The 15,668-nt window shown below is 38.6% G+C and overlaps 1 long non-coding RNA gene across 2 annotated transcripts; it reads left to right on the top strand.

The window, feature by feature from the left end:
* The first annotated feature begins 13,351 nt into the window (after positions 1–13,351).
* LOC139148165 (uncharacterized) lies at positions 13,352–15,512 on the top strand. 2 transcript variants are annotated; one of them, XR_011555892.1, is made up of 3 exons: positions 13,352–14,215; positions 14,684–14,948; positions 15,219–15,512. It is a non-coding gene; the product is annotated as an uncharacterized lncRNA (long non-coding RNA). The 2 variants fall into 2 exon arrangements; XR_011555891.1 differs by lacking the exon at positions 13,352–14,215 and having other exon boundaries at positions 14,238–14,948.
* Positions 15,513–15,668: the final 156 nt, after the last annotated feature.

The raw sequence follows: 15,668 nt of genomic DNA, 5'->3' as shown, positions 1-15,668 counted from the left end.
ACAGGTGGACTGTCTGGTATTTTCTTGTGCCTTCCTCTCCGGGATGACACACCTCCGACTTGGAGCAGACGGCAAAAAGTGACACCTCTGGTATTAGAATTAGGCAATTCTTAAAACAACTCAGAAAGTTTACGCTTCTTTTAATAATCCCAATGCTTTAAATCGTATATTTTTAACACGATTGGAACTAATTTGGGATAATTGGATCTTCATATTTTCAAATTTCTTAAAATATTAGATGCACTGTGGCTGAATGCCACAATATTACAAATTGCTCATAAAAACAAGTGTGTAAAGTAAAAAGTAAAGGAGATGAGCTTACATTTGCAGATTAAAAGACATTACTTCACCGTCCAATTATCCCGAATTAGTTCCAATCGTATTAATATTATCGATATGCCCCTTTGTTTCCGTATATCCGTTGCTTGTGAAGAACACCGTTTCAGTACTGGTATGTTACTTTAAACCACAGCTGTCGTGACCTCTCGGTCCAATCAGTGCTTGACACACTGACATAGCATAATTTGACGTTTTTCACTGACTCAAACAATTATTCCATACATTGACTATAAACCGTGTATTGTCCTACAATATAACCATATTAATGTAAACGGGAAACTGCTCTAAATTTACATCCTTACAGTATATCAAGGAAGCTCTAACACGATTGGAACTTATTTGAGATAATTGGATGGTGAAGTAATCTCATCTGCTTTTCTTCTTGTATTACACACTTGCTTTTATGAATAATTTGCAATATTGCAACATTCAGCTACACGGCACATAACACGTTTGAGAAATTTGAAAAATATGAAAATCCAATTATCTTAAATTAGTTCCAATCGTGTTCTCTATGAATTTTTAACCCTAGCTTGTGACTGGCAAAACGCTGCTGGATTGACTAAACTTGATTGGTATTTCCTTATTCGACCTCAAACTTATCATTCAGACGGTTGCAGATCATGTGATTTGCTGATCGCTGCGTCCTGTTGTCTCATAGTAAAATTCTGCATCTTTCAATCCATTTAAGTTCACCAACAAAGGTACGAAAGTAAATGCCCGTTGATGCTTAATCCTCACCGAAAGGTTTTCACCAACAAGCGTCTCCATCAGGGAGGCGACGACAGACAGGGTGACAATGGTTGGAAGCAGAAAGGATACCCAAGAACGTTGCATCGACTCGGTCAGAGAAGTACTGCTTTCAGTATCGTTGTGTGACACAAGATTTGAGCTTAGCTGCACTGTATAAACCGAAGTAGCTTATCCCAAAGCAAGTGTTTGGTGGTATATGATAAATGCCTTAGCGGAACTTTGCTTTTGGAAGTGAAATTATAAAGCCGAAAATGTGTATCTGACTAGCGACACGGAAAACTTTGAATGAACTACTTTGTGCCAGGATAATTAAACTGTATGACAAGGAGGGAAACATTGCTAGCCAAGCCACATAGGAAAGTAAATCAATTATGCATTCACCGAAACTCTATTTTTCCTGTGTCGCATCGCAAGTTCCAACGCGATCTCAATTCTCTTTGCTACTCATGATTTTCCACATTGTTCTAGGTAGAATGCCCCGCGGGGATAGATATTCGAACTCTCAATTTTTTACAATTTTTTTGTGATCCACTGCTTTGTGGGAGTTAGCTTTAAAGCTCTTGGATTAAAAAAAACAAATCGAAAATTTATTTTTCCCTTAGGGACTGCAACCATTTTGAATTTCAAAAATTTCGAAAGGTGGTGGTTAAACTTCCCTTAGGGAAAGTTTGAGCAAAAGTATATCAGGCACGTACTGCGTGTACCTGTCGTGTGTCAGTGTGTATTCCTTGAGATTCGCCTTTGTTTCGTCACCTCAATGAACTACGCTTTGACTAAAACTAATGGCTGATCGTATGGCTTGATTGCAAGGGTATGGGTGTGTCACTGGGGACTTTGATGTTTACAATACAGTTGCTGACACTGTACAGTGAATGACATTCGCTTGCTCAATCGGAAGGAACACAACAGTGCGGGGTCCATGGAATATAGCAATCTGAACCATTCGGCATGATAATTCGTTGGACCATGCAAATAAACTTATTTACCATAAAAGCGGAGAACTCACTACACAGCTACACAAGAATCAGTGAAAAGAAGGATGGACGACAACGAAGAAAAAAATACTTGAGTTATTTGTGACTCTAAATCGATTTCATGTACTCTGTTAATTTGCACAAGTAGCCTTAGGCCTAAAGACATGTAAGTTCATGCTCTCCATCAATAACAAAGGACAGGAACAATTCCGATAAATTGCAGCCAATGTTCGTTATGAACACAGTACAAGAAACAGACATATAATCGACCTCTGACACGAACAGGAAAAGAATAAATTTGTCACAGTCCGATGCATTGCAGGGAAACGGTTCCAAAGATTAATTTTCTCTTGTCACACATTTGCTTTGCATGCATGTACTGTGTTCTGTGGCGTGTGTCTAGTCTTCGTGTTATTTTCACTCTTTTTCATCTGTAGTATTTTCATTTTTATTTTAAACATACTGCTGTCTATAATTCAACCATTGATGCATTTCTTCTTTCAACTTTGACCCTAGTTCCTTCATTCTGACGAAGAAGATCACATCTATTTGTAGCCGAGTGCAGGTTTCAGGCCAGTGAATGTGTCTTCACCGTAGAAACCACATCATAAGTTTATCTGTATTCTCCAAAAATCCTCGTTAATATGCCTGGCATAAATGAATACATTTATTGAGGTAATTCAATGAAAAGCGCAATGACATGTTACTCAACAATAACGAAACCAACTACATTTCAATTTATAAATGACATTTAGAACAGGCAATGATGAATCACGTAGTTTGTAGCAGTATTCCACCTTCCTCATCGTACTTGCTTAAGTTAAACTGTTTGTTGACGCCATAATATCAAATAAACGTTCACCATGCAGAGATGTGCTAGAAAAAGATGGTGACATATACTTCGCCAACGGAGGATGGTGATTTCGAGAACCGGTTCAAGTCCCGGTAGATCCAGAGTAGCAGATTCACTGTCGGATGACGGTGAATTCGAGACTCCAACTTGGTGTTGTGCCCTTGAGCAAGGCACTTTACTCCATTGGGGCCGTAGGCTATGGGTACCTCATCCTGTAAATGGGCTAGCGCCCGTTGGATGGTGGACTAAATAAAAAAAAGGAGCGAAGACTTTATCCTCGTCCGAGAACGAACAATGCCATTACAGTCACCTCATCAGACAAACAAAACTTTCAACATCGTCGTCCTGTATGTTTAAGGGTCTAACCTGGGCAAGACCGTCGGTTTTGTTTTCAATTATCCAAATTGCGTCGACATGTGTAAAATTTCCTGTAATGGATTACTGCATATTACTATAATACTTTTAGAATCATGGTAATTACACGCACTTAAGCTTAGTCGAGGTGTTTGTTCACGACCCTATGATTGTACATGTCGAGAGAATATTGATGGTGGGCGAATATTTGTCTCTGGCACAATGTTATCACGGAACTAATTTATTTTAAAATGTCCGTTAATTTGCACCACTTTGAAAGAAAATAAATAAGGGGATACTAATTGTACGTTGTGAAACATACAGAACAGTTGCAAAAGGCTTTAATATCGATTGTTTAAATGGCTAACTCCATATTACCAATATTGAGGTTTTAATTTTCCGAACTTTTCCCGTAAATACTTGTTCTTTTTTCCGTGTCTTTTTGTAATGACATAATAGGCCGGAAATTGTAACCCTTATGATTTTAAATAAGTATGCTTAGCCTATTCTAACGTATTTTGATTTTTTTTTAAACACAAACAAAATGAGAGGGGTTGTTATGTCTGTCCTTGCGCTGCAATTTTTAAAAAATTCACCACTCCCCACTCCAAACCTGGAAATGTTCGTGCTTCCCCTCTTCCAATCAAAGAAACTCCCCACTGCCCTTTCACCTGCTCTCCCCACCGAATAAGCCAAACAAAAATTCTGCCGAAATCAAATCAAGTCCTTCTCCCTGTCCGCCCGCTTGGCAAGAGAATGAAAGTTTCCCACCTGCTACAATGAATATAATTACCAGCCTTTTCTTTCCCAACCCGTCGATATGGTGAACAATCGCCCGCCTGCTCATACGATAAACTTATTGCCCGCCCACCAGCCGAGAAATATTTTCCTGCAACAGGCTGCCTCTTATTCCATTTCTCAACGTCGGTCAAACATACTTCTTTTGTTTTTTTTTCTTCCATTTAGCTTCGTTCTCCCCTGATAAAAGCAGCCATAATCGTTAAGTGTTGCGGACATCACTTGCTCTGAATTCCTTGTCCGCCTGTATTGATTTGAGGAGAGCAGCGATCGCTCTGCGCGCTGTCTAAGCGATTCATAGCGATTCGGACTAATATGCAAGATAAAAACAGTCATAAGGAGAAAAATGTAATTATCATAAAGAGGAAACATAACAAAATCAAAGACAAAAAATCATGAAAAATTTACAAAAGAATAATTTGTTAGGGTGTAATATCAAAATGTAGTAATTTTGCCCACGTGTCTGTCTGTGTCGCTCTGTCTGTGTCTGTGTGCATGTATGCATGTGTGTCTGTGTAAAACAACGTCAGAGTCACACTTCACATTGATGTAAATATGTGTAAGCAGGGCTCGAAATTAGCGGTAGTCCCTCGTCCACAGACTACCAACTTTTGCCCGGGGCTACCAAAATCCATGAAATGGTTGCCCACACTGACTACCAAACACCGGGACATAAAATTCAGTCAGTACTTGGCGTGCCATGTAATGTCGGGTCCGTCACCTTGGAACGAGCTAAATTGCAGTCAAATCCAGTTGGACACAGTAACAAGAATAATGCCAGACTATGACTTTGTTCTACAAATTACAAAGACAACCGTGAAGTGAAACTTTGCAACCAAGTTTCATTTTCTCAACTGGTGTACTTGGATGACAGGCATGGGAAATGATGGCCAATGAAAACGCAATTTCATTGCATTTTGATCATAATGTATCCATCACGGACAATATGCCTCCTCCCTACAGAAGGCTCATGGTCTAGTTTAAGCCCTGCTACAGTATGTCTAGTCGTGCTGAGAAGTTTGTGGTCGTTGTCATGACGACTGTCAAAAATTGCTTACAACTCTGAGTGAAACGAGTTGTCAATTGGTCACCAAACTTTCGGGTATCACAGTTGTCTATTAGGCCAAAAAAGATCTTTTTGGTCACCACGTATGTCATTTCAGAACCTGCGCATCATGGCTTTTTGGGGGTTACATACTCATCAGTACAGCTATCCTTGATATCCCTGTATGCTTTTTCAAAATGCTAAAAAGAAAGCGGAAGTATTATGCAGCCAGTAATAAAAGACAATAACTGTTGCATCAATAGTGCCAAACCAGCATAGTTAAGAATTAAAAGAAAAAGAGAAAAAGAAAATCGCGTCGCCGCATCACTTTTGCAGAATGTTAAGGACCAGAAACATTTTCCGGGGGGTCCCTTATACTTGTTTCCTTTTAGTATTAGGTGTGCAAGTATTCACATCAAACGGCTAGAAAATTCACTACATCGGTAGAATCTTGAAAAATTGCTTTTTCTTGTCTGGTTTATGAAAAACAATAACCCCAAACTAAAATATGCATGGGCTACCAGCAATTGTCACTGGGCTACCAACTTCAGAAAATGGTAGTTAAGTGGATAAGCAGGGGGAAAAAGTTAATTTCGAGCCCTGGTAAGTCTACTGCCCACTACCCATTTCTGTATAAGCTTGTCCAAAATCACTGACACGTCAAAATACGATTAAAATATTCGTTTTTCTTACTGGCTGTTAGAGGTTTCTATCGCGTTTAAACGTGCTCAGTCGCGATGATCAAAGCATAAATGGTACAACTATAAATAAAAAGCTCCAATTCTCGTGCAAAAATACTCTAGGTGTAAATATTTTGGATAATGACCCCCTGCTTTTGTCAAGCCAGATTAATGTTAATTCAAAAGTATATAAGCAGATGAAATCTGCACATTTCCAACAAACTGCGCTGGTAAAATTCTGAAACCTGTACACACTCGACATATCGAAGCAATGCGTTTCTACACGGTGCTTGTGGCATCGGCCTGCCTTGCTGTACTTGCCGTAGAGGCACTGCCTTCAAAGAATCAGCATGTGGACAAGGAACAGGTAAAGTGTGAGGGTTTTTGCAGAGTAATGCGTTTTGTTATGTATTGGTATCACTGGGTTCTCGTATAGTTTTGTTAATGGAAATTTTATCCAACCGTGCAAGACTAGGGAAGAATTCCATTCAAGATTTTTCTAACATTTCTATATTTTATCTGTCAGTACAAAAACAAATCGTTAGTTTCTTATACCAGTCAAGTACAAAAATAATGCCGTTTTCCCAGAATGCCGTGCAGGCAATTTTTACATTCCCTATCGTCTCGTACAAAAATGCAGCGCTTATTGGGACTTTTCCATTCTATTTGATAGCTTAAATTGACCACCGGTCTACAGAAAAAAATTTTCTGAGTTCTTCTAGAATGTAGTACAAAGTCTGTTTACGTCACCTAGACCTAAAGGTCTTAGCACCGTAGCCCCTGCTACTTCTGTCGAGAGCAGCTTTTCGATGGAAATCAGTATTTGTCTCAACCCAACCTTTTGTACGCTGCATAAGTTTATGAAGCTACAGACAGTTTCATTTTATTCCGAGGGAGGTACATTTGGTTGACAGACAAACATTTTCGGCCTGGAATCATTTTGCAGAATCGAGTAGCACTGTATCGGCAGACGAATGTCATAGGTGCGACCCTGACACCGATACTCGTACTACCATGCTTACAGGGGTAGATTCTCTATCAGCTTTATCTCTGGGTAAATTGACTAAAATTTGGGAGAAAAAAGAACTAAAATCGCATAAAATTAATGTCAACAACCACTAATGCGAGAACTAGGGATTAAAAACTGCCCCTTTAAAGGACCGAATAATCTCATACAATTAGAAGAAATCACACCCGTAGATGAGAGGTTTTGGTACTACATCAATGCATCACTTCATTCTTTTTTTCATTTAAGCGAGTTGCCGAACGAAACAATGCGACTCAATGCTTGAACGGTGGAAGCTACGACACAGACAGTCAGGGTAATTTGTGGTGTCTGTGTCCCGACGAGTACACGGGGAGGTACTGCGAGACCAGTGAGTAAATCTTGATTATTTCCATGCAGTTTGCAGGAGACGTAGGCTCTACAAAGAAAGATATTGAAGATTTCCCCAGACATTGAATTATATTGCGACAAATATAAGTATAATTCAGTGTAGTTCGTGTATGAAAGAGGAAACTCAATGCCTGGGACCAGGCACGGCTGTACTCATAATACCGACAAAGATGGAAGCAGATGCCTTTGTGTTTTCTTTTGAAGGGGTCACATTAGCCAGTCCTTGGGCGAAAATTATATTACATGACACCAAAACGAAACAGTAAACTGCAATCATCTTTTTATTTACTTTACAATTCTGTTTCGATGTCACATTACTCGAAGGAATATAATTTCCTTCCCAGCCCAAAATCGGAACTACGCCACCTTGAGCTCATTTTAAAACTTGAAGATTGACGTTTTACGGGATCTTCATCTAAGACGTGACATCTCTGATCTCTTGTCGTAAAAGGAATTCTGATCCTGTACGCTCTCTGACACATATGCTGACTTTTACCATTATAAGCCATGGTTATGCGCCTTCCTCAGCGATCTTTTATACCTGTTCTTTACACAGAATTTCCCGATTGCGGCAGTGGTGACGAGTGTTACAACGGCGGTTCATGCTTAGAGACACCCTGGGGCTATTGGTGTGTATGCCCACCGGAGTACACGGGATATCAATGCGAAACAGGTAAGTGTGGTCAGTTCCGACAGGGGCAGCGAACCGACCGATTTTCTCTTGAGCCCATTGGTTTCTTTCACTACAAGCCGGTCTGGGAACCCTCTCCGCTTCACCGCTCCAAATTAATAAAACTTCGCATTTTCACTTTGCTATAATTTTTGACCACCTGGCTAGGCGGGAATTACGTTTTGTTAGACACAGTCTTGTATTACTTTGTGACCAAATTCTAGCTGCAGCAGAAGATGATCTGCTGATGACAAAAAAAATTTGAACAAACAAAAAATCAGTCTTGCTTTCGTTTTCACCCATAAAATGGAAAGTCGTCAAAGCTTGCGTATGCCTTATTAAGGCTGCGTTCACAAATAACGATTAGGGGGTGGTCTGGAGGAATCTCGATTGAAATCTTATTTTTTTCAGATCCCCCCTAAGTACCCTAAAACAATTTCAAATGCCCCCCCCCTCTATATGGTCAAAATTTTTCAAGTCCCCCCAACTATCAGAGGCCTGTATATTTGTAAAGGATGTGAGCAGCGTGAAAAAATAAACATGTATTGCGCCGTTCTGCTCAAAGGTGTTCAACACTACCTGTATTAGCACTTTGTATAGTCATATTCCCAAGGCAAGTTCTTTAAATGCATAAGTGAAATTTTTAAATTTATTGGTCTAAAAGCCAACTTGAGTTAATCCAACTCTGGCCAGGTCAATTGCGCCTGCTGAAGAGCACACAAAATGACAATCATGAGAGAGTAGGCAAATTGTGAACTCTGGCTAATTGCCATATTGCACAGTGACCTACCAAAAATTGTTTCAAAACTACAATATATGAATTAGATGCTACTCAAAATTGAAAATACTGGAAGGTTAAAATATTCCATCAAATAAATGTTTTAATCTCTGAAATTTTGGGTGTAATAATTGAAAATTTGGTTAAAAAATAAATAACTCCATTTGGTCACATATTTTTTCTTTTAGTCTTTACTTTTCAAAGTTTTACTTCAACAAGAATGTGAAAATTTAGAAAATAAAGCATGGTGACCCTATCTTTTTTATTTGATATTTGATTATTCTCATATGCCAGAATTAAAAAATTTCTATGTGTTCTTCCATGTGTTGCTCTCTGGCCTGATCTTGTGTACAAGTATGTTTCACTGTCATGAGCGTCATTTGACCCAAACTCTTCTTCAACTACCATGTACATCAGAGTCAGAGCTATCTCTGTCACTGTTCAGGTATGCAGTGACAGTGACACTGCAGTAGCAGAGCATTAATGATAGTGACACTACCCGTAGGCAGTAGCTGTATTAACTTTGATAATTTTGGCAATATTTTTGTTCAGTTTTACAACTGCGTTCTTGTTCTACTCCCTACAGCATGTTGAATTGTCTAGTATTCAGCTTGCTATCACAGCCTATGTATGTGTACCATGCATTTGTATCACTTACAACTGACTGTCAGTCTGGACTCCACTTAAATTATCACCAAATACATATTTATATTTTTATATATACAGGCTTTGTCTACTGTTGTAATAAAGCAGATGGTGGTAGCGTAGCCACACACAGTATATAAGTAGTATTGCTTCGTATTGTTATAGTTAGATTCTGGTAGCTAGTTGGAGAAGAAACAAAATCTAAATATTGTGTGTTTGAGCATTCTGTAGGGAGATAGCAAGAAACTGTAGTTGTTATATTGCAAAGAAATATTGCAAAAATCATTAACAGTTGCAGCTTCTGCCCTGTTACGAGGCTGAAGTTTGCTTTTTACGAGAAATCACACGTTTAGATTTTTTCGAGGTAAAAGTCATCAAATGTGACAAAATGGTTCTAAATTATCACTAACATTACATCATTTTGATGACATAAAAAATGGTATTCATTTTTCATTGAATTACCTACATAAACTTGGAATTGGAAAATGTAAAAACACAAAAGGGAACCAAAAATTTTCAAGTCCCCCCTACAGGTAGAGCAAAATTTTCAAGTCCCCCCTCTACTAACCCCAAAATTTTCGAATCCCCCTGAATTCCTCCAGCACCCCCCCCCCCTAACCGTTTTTTGTGAACGCAGCCTAAGTAAAAACATTTTTTACGATTGAAATCTGTGTCTCTGGTGGCCAACATTGGAACATTAGAACATAAGTACTTCAAAAAAGTGTGCAATTTCAAATTTTGACCATAAAAAGTATTTACCGGAAGCATTTCAACAAAAACTACTCTGCGTCACTGTTTGACCCACAAATGAATTGATTTTCCAAGTTAGTCTACTGTGTTCTTTTAACTGTGCCGTTACCAAAGTTGTTATTGTGTCAGTTTGTAACTGTATCTCTACAACAGTCATTGAGGATACTTTCCTGCAATAAAATTAGACGATAATGTAAAACGTGCTAACTATAAAGGTAATCTGAAAAAAAAAGAAGATTTAACGATGCGTTCTCGGGATACGCGACGTACTTTTTGTGTTTATTGACCTGTTTATGAGGGCCAACATAAAATAAAGTGCTTGGAAAAACTTTTCGGACAATAATCCCCTTGCAAAGGTATCGACATCACCTCTCACCAGAAGTTACAATATCAGGATTGTCGCCAAATTTTTCCCCTTGGTGCGTTTACGTTTGTTTAAATGAATTTTTTTGTTTTCTAACTGTATTTATCATATCTGTCTATTTTCAGAGTTTTAACATAGCGGTTGGTACGACCCGTCAACGGATGGAATATTTAGCAAAAGTTGCCGCTCATATCACCCCGAATACTTTAGAATAAGTTACAAAGGTGCAACAAAAGTAAGAGAAATGATTGTAGATGGTTGATGGTGGTGGCATTTTGAATTCCTTATGTAGATCCCCCTATCGTACCGCTTTCGCATTTTCTGAGTCTTATGGTTCCTTCCTGAAATATTTGTATGCGTGATTTCTATTTTATAAACCTGGTTAGGCTTTATTCGGAAAGAATATTCATTACAGGTTTCAAAAACACTTGGTCCAAGATGAAAAAAGAACTAAACGATGTTAGCAAGCACCATTTGAAATCAAAAAGATAAGTGCTGATACAAGAAAATATATTTAACTATTGAAGCATGTCAAATTTAAGACTCTTGTCATCCATCATTTGTGTGAAAGAATGTTCACAAACGTATTTAAGGAAAACAACGTGTTTCCACCTGCATCATATTTCCCTGTTGACTTCTCCTAATAAAGTATCATATAGATCAAATGTCATCTCTGCCTCTTATGTGTCACCGTGAGAGCCCTCAACGTCGCATAACTTCGTTCCTTTTGTTTTCCCTTCCTCTGCATCACTTTCTGCACCAGTTAACCCATCAGCCTCTTTCTCTCCTTCCGTATGTGTTGCTCCCAACCTATTCTTCTACCTTACGTTTTCCGTCTGTATTGGTTTTGAAAGAAATTGGTAGAGAATTGTGCAAAGTGTCCTTGCAGAGAGGTTAAGGAAGTGATAAAAAATCCTCTCCTTTTGGGGGTCCCTACTACCTTAAAGCTCCATAAGCTGTATCTTTTGGCTATTTTTACAGAACTTTTGTTTTGTGGTTTCCCTATACTTTCTACACTGAATCCCTAAACTGTAATTTAATGCCAAACATTTAGCATATCAACACAACCTATATGAGTATAATCTCCATTGTTATTTTTGAAAATTGTATTCAAATCCGGACTAGAATTAATTTGTAAACAATAAACAATGACCACTACACACATAGAAGCTGTGTTGACAAAAAGAATACTCGAAATTTCAGGAGGACAAACGGATTAGGATCAGACACGGCAGTTGATATACAGAAGCAGAATACTGAAAAACTTGCCACAAGTTACAACTTATGTCCCTTGAATATTCATCCTGATTGTTCGTGATGGAAGTTTCATTTTAACGTCTGCTTCATCACTCAGAAGCTTTTCAATTGATGGAAAAAAATCAAAAATTAATCTTTATTACTGAATACAAGGCTTGAAACTCGACACAGAAGGCAAACACACACGTATTGACTTTCTAAACGTTGTACACAAGTTACCATTTCAAGGAACGAAAAAGAAACAACACGATTGGAACTAATTTGGGATAATTGGAAGGTGAATTAATATCGGTTTAATGAGCGAATGTAAGCTAATCTGCTTTTCTTTCTAAGTTATACACTGGTTTTTATGAGTAATTTGTAATATTGCAACATTCAGCTGTAGGGCACCTAACACTTTTGACAAATTTGAAAAATATGGAGACCCAATTGTCCCAAACTTGTTCCAATCGTGTTAAACGAAAAAATCTCAGTCGAATGGCGATTTTCAAGCTAAATCATAAAAATCAACTAATTTGTTTCATTATAGAACTGTACAGCTGGTGTAATAGGTTTTATTCATAATTGCAAGTCGTTATAGTTTTGCAACTGACACATTACTAGATCATAATTTGATCGACTGGTTGACGTCGGTCTTTTAAACGTAACTGTACCCTAGTGGGAAAATTACATCAAATAAAAATAAGACTTTTGTTAGCTTTATAACTTGTTTAGTACTTGTGAAGGAGAAATAGTTGACAAATAATTCTTATGTATCACTCAAAAGAAAATATAGGAAATAGCTGTGTATGTATACTCCCTAGAGCTTTTGCGACCATTCAGTCGTTCCAAAATAATAGTAATCGTTTTAGACTGTAGTTCTTTAGTACTCTAATCAAATATAAGAACTGCAGATAAGAATTACAACCCTAATGACACTTACATTACTCAATGTTAACATTTTACAGTTAATTCGATTAAGTATAGGATAATGCACGAGTGGAGTGCAATCGTTAGATATTGAACGGCACGAGGGCCGTAGGCCCGAGTGCCGTTCAATATCTGAACGATTGCACGACACGAGTGCATTATCCGACTTACAACACGTGACCTTGCACCTGCGAGTGGGCACGGACCAATCAGATTACAGCAATTAATTAATGGCCATTTTGAAAGTGCACACCTGTGTATAGTACTATTTCATTGCTAAGGATAAAACATGGGAATTTCCACGTGTTCTACACGGAGCGTAGACGTGGCTTTCCAACGTGCACGTTTTTGTCATTGGTGACACTGCAACTGAACTGCAAGCATCATGCTGAGTGACAGCGATGAAGAAGTGTTCATTACACAAAATACTTTCCGAAACCCCACTGAAAGTGATACCCTGAAGAAGACGACTGGCTGTTTCAAGATTTTGGAGAGTTACTGGTGAACTGGGAGAAGGCTCGGCACAAGTAGAAAGTCTCGCTGTCGACGTTGCGCCTCCTGGTATGTCAAAGCCTGTTCCACTGCTTGTAAGAGACACGTTGCCTGTTCATTCTGACACACCTTGCCCTTCCCGTTTGGATATAAAAAGGACAAAGAGATAGAAAAAATGGCGATTGAAAGGATCCTAAAAACCCTAAACAAAAATAGTTGGGCCGTAAACACATTTAATTTCTGGCAAAACGAGAGAAATAAGTTGGCCTCAGAACCCGTCATTTATATTTGATGAAATTCGTTTCTTCGCTTCGATAAAGTGTGTATGTGCGATGTATGATAGTGAGCATGCGTGCGTGAGTGCTTCACGAACTCTACAACGTGTTGAGCGGCCTCAGTCAGAAAAATGTAACAACTTAGCCGGCTATTGAACCACTCTTTTTTGGGAGTGGAGATTTAGCCGACTGGTTCTGTCTGTGGCCTTTCAGCTAGGCGACTGATGCCGTATGTTGTGGTTCGAATCCGACTGAAAACTATCCGGAATTGTGTAATACATCCTAAACTCGAGGAAATGACGAAAGATGAATTAAATTTTGCATTGTCACGCTTTGTTTCTGAAATAAAGAAAAAAGATGGGAATGATTATCCTGGACAAACTTTGTATGAATTGGTGATGAGTATACAAAACCATTTTGTCAGTAATGGATAAAAGCTGCCAGTTTCTGAATGACCCCCACCTTTAAACAGCTAAAAGATACTTTAGATTGTATCATGAAAACAAGGAGCGCAAAAGGAATTGGTACGAAAAGCGACAGGCCATGGTGTTGAGTGTAGACGATGAGAACAAATTTTGGAGCAGGAAATTGATTGGCGATTTTACACCACAAACTCTATTGGACGCTCAGGTCGTCCTTTTCGGAATAAATTTTGCTTTGAGAGGGGGCCAAGAGCACAGGAATTTACGCCCTGGCCAAATTTGCAAAAAATACTGTGAGATGTTGGGAAATATTATCTGGAATACACCGAGGACGTGTCAAAAACAAACAGTGGTGGCTTGGCATCAAGGAAAGTGAAGCGTAAAGTTACAACTGCGTTCGAAAACACAGACTGCAAGGAGAGATGCATTGTGCGATTGTATGATACATACAACAAACTTTGGTAAGAATCGTTTTGCTTCAGTGTTGAAGTGTACTTTACTAGAGCCATGGTAGATGTTCCAAGTATATCGTGCCTTGATTATTTTGGTTGTGGCGCTTTCCACTGCGCATAATGTGAACAATTAATTCGATTGTCCGGTCTACTGGGTCGTCCACTACGACGCTCGAAATTATTACTTTTCGGTGGTTTTGTAATATTCTGAGTAAAATTTGTTGAACTAGAAATATTGGCTGATAGAGGGCGCCTTTCTTCAAAATTAAGCCCAGTGACCTTATATATTTTTATGAATAAAAACCTTGGGCATATTCTGCCAATAGCTGAAATTATCTGACAAACATGGATAACGAGATGCATACAACCTTAATGTTAACGTTGACATGATCAGTATACTATATTACTTCACCAAGTCCAACTTTTAATTGTATCCCCAACCGATTTCGGATAATTAACACGTTTATGTCAATTTAGTCCTTCAGATCGCCCTCAAGACGTATACTATTTGCAGCCGGCCAAGAAAATAACCGCAGATTGTTGGTATTCTACGATGCCAGTTGGGAGGAATACACTAATGAAAACTGTGGCAAGACTCTGCGAAAACGCGGGAATTGAAGGATACTATACGAACCACAGTCTACGGGCCACAGCTGCCACTCGCTTATTTGCCGATGGTATGGACGAACAACTAATTGCTGAAAAAACGGGTCATCGAAGTTCTGCTATTAGATCTTACAAGGTAGTAATAAATTACAACATAGTAAATTATAACTCGAGACGTTTATTCATATAATTGATCAAAAAGAAAACTTGGTATCATAAACTTTGTATAAACTGATAAACTTTTGGGTACAAACGGAAAAGTGGTACCGAATGAATGACGGTAGTTGGACTCTATCATGCGATGGCATTTCTAAAATGTTTATATTTGCTCTGGTTTCAATGCCGTGCATTTGCCGATTTATTGTTCACGTGCATAATCAAAATCTTAACTGTCTCATTTAATCAGCAGTTCAAGGTGAGCAAAGTTTTGCAAGGAAGGCCACCAAAAATGGCGAAGTTGGCAGATTTTGGGCCGGGAAAACAGTCGATAAAAGAGGAGTGTGACGAAGAATTGAAGTGCCAGGTGGAAGAATGTTCGAACGTCGAAATTCATAAAGAAAACAAGAGCAGCGTCCGTTACGTTCATTTTGAGGCCGATCTTCCAGAGGGAGCAAACATATCTTTGAATTTCGATAAAAAGTAATGTTGTAATGTAGACATTCAATTAAATCATGGTGTATTAAAGTCCCTTCTGCTGTCATTTGTTGTTGGGTGTTTTTGTAGTGTTTCTGTTGTGTCGGTCACTGTGTGGTAACGGCCACCTGTTGTCAAGTTTGCACTCGTTTGATTTCGATATTAGATATTGCACCGGTGCAGTGCAATATCTAGATATTGCACCGGTGCAGTGCAATATCTA

The sequence above is a fragment of the Ptychodera flava genome, chromosome 13, assembly GCF_041260155.1.
Source record: "Ptychodera flava strain L36383 chromosome 13, AS_Pfla_20210202, whole genome shotgun sequence".
Taxonomy (NCBI): domain Eukaryota; kingdom Metazoa; phylum Hemichordata; class Enteropneusta; family Ptychoderidae; genus Ptychodera; species Ptychodera flava.
The sequence above is the reverse complement of the archived record's forward strand: the minus strand, read 5'-3'. Positions and strand labels throughout refer to the sequence as shown.